Raw genomic sequence first — 2,023 nt, 5'->3', positions numbered from 1 at the left:
TCTTTCCAGTTTCCTTCAAATTTGTTCTACCTTCAAGATAAACGGGGTGACTGACGATGCGATCCGTCTACGATTATTTCCTTTCAGTTTGAGAGATGGAGCATATCGGTGGCTCACATCCTTATCGCCGGGAGTCGATCAAAACATGGAAAGATATGGTGGAGAAAATTTTTTTGGGAAGGTATTTTTCCTCCTAGCAAAGCGGCGAAGCTAAGGCAAGAAATTTTCGGCATTCAAACAAGGAGAGTCGGAGACATTATTTGAAGCTTATGAGAGATTCAAGGACCTTCTTGAAGATGCCCCCATCATGGCTTTGCTTCTTGGATGCGGAGTTCGAGATCATCTACAGCGGGTTGAATTATGCAACTCGTCAATTAATTGATGCCCTGCTGGGTGGATCTCTTAGTAACAAGTACCCCGATGAGGCCGAGCAACTCCTTGAATCAATGGCAAGCAATGAGTCTCATTGGGCCTCAAGAGGTGCACCACAAAAAGGGGCCGGAATCTATGAAGTCAATGCTAATGATGCTCTTGCCGCAAAGGTTGATGTGTTGTCTCGAAAGCTAGACATGCTCATGGGTAGTAGCTCGAAGTCAGAATCGGTGATGAGTTGTAGCACTTGTGGTGGAGGGCATGGAGTCGCCCAATGTCCTATTGCTAGTTCCTCCGTCGCCCCTATTGAGAATGTTGATTATATTGGGGGACAAAGGCCACAAGGGAATCCCTACAGCGCAACTTATAATCCGGGGTGGAAATACCACCCAAACTTTTCATGGAATCAGGGGCAACAACAGAAAGCTGCACCACCTCCACAAGGTTCCCAAATGCAACAACCAATATTGGAGAAGAGGTTCACTACTGAAGATGTACTTGCCAAGTTCATGATTAACACTGAATCAAGATTCAACAGCATAACTAGCAGTATGGATACTCAGTTCAGTAAGGTGAATGCTCAGCTTGCTCAACATGCCGGACAGTTCAATGAGATTGGCTCCATTTTGCGAAACCTTCAAGCCTCTGTACAATCCCTTGAGCACCAAGTGGGGCAGCTTGCTAAAGCTAATTCTGAGCGACCTTGGGGTAGTCTCCCTAGCAACACGAGGAGAACCCAAGAGAGCACTTGAAGGCCATCGCCCTTAGGGAGGCGGGAAGCGAGGTTGAGACAAGGGTCGGGAGTTGACCCAAGTGTCAAGGAGACTAGGGTAGCCGAGTGGAAGACCCTAACATAATGGAGAAAGTTATTGATAGAAGCAAGCAAAGTGAAGATAAGGAAATTCCATCAAAAGGGTTCATCAAAGCCGTCGGAATACAAACCTCAATTCCCTACCCGGCTAGATTGAAGCAAGATAAGGAGGATGCTCAATTCAGAAAATTCATCAACATCTTCAAGCAACTCCACATAAACATCCCGATAGTGGAAGCTTTAACTCAAATGCCCAAGTATGCCAAGTTCTTGAAAAGAATTGCTAACAAACAAGAGAAAGTTGGAAGAAGAGGGCACGAGTGGCACTCACGGGAAATTGCTCGGCCATTTTTGGAGAAAAAAAAGCTCCCACAAAAAAATTGAAGGATCCGGGAAGCTTCATAATCCCATGTGTACTTGAGGGTGGAGTCCAAGAAAATGCCCTTGCAGACTCGAGGTCAAGCATTAATGTTATGCCCTACACCATGTACATGAAGCTTGGTCTTGATGAACTTAGACCCACAAGAATGATTTTACAATTGGCGGATCAATCAACAAGGAAGCCTCGTGGAATTTTAGAAGATGTGATTGTCCGGGTGGACAAATTTGTGATTCCGGTGGATTTTGTCATCATGGATATTGATGAAGATGTGGAGACACCATTGATTCTTGGTCGGCCATTCCTCACTACCTCCGGTGCCCTAATTGACCTTAAAGGAGGAAAATTAACATTAAGAGTTGGTGAGGAAGAAGCAATGTACACTCTACCGGCGGCCATGAAACACTCTTTAGACCATGATGGCATGCTTTATTTTGTTGATGAAACTGAACTTTTAATTT

General features: G+C 45.0%; 1 non-coding gene across 1 annotated transcript; it reads right to left on the bottom strand.

The window, feature by feature from the left end:
* Positions 1-207: 207 nt before the first annotated feature.
* On the bottom strand, positions 208-314 carry LOC120268232. The gene has a single exon (XR_005538884.1). It is a non-coding gene; the product is annotated as a small nucleolar RNA R71 (small nucleolar RNA).
* Positions 315-2,023: the final 1,709 nt, after the last annotated feature.

Source organism: Dioscorea cayenensis, chromosome 1 (assembly GCF_009730915.1).
Source record: "Dioscorea cayenensis subsp. rotundata cultivar TDr96_F1 chromosome 1, TDr96_F1_v2_PseudoChromosome.rev07_lg8_w22 25.fasta, whole genome shotgun sequence".
NCBI lineage: Eukaryota > Viridiplantae > Streptophyta > Magnoliopsida > Dioscoreales > Dioscoreaceae > Dioscorea > Dioscorea cayenensis.
This window is presented reverse-complemented; position numbering and strand designations above follow the sequence as displayed.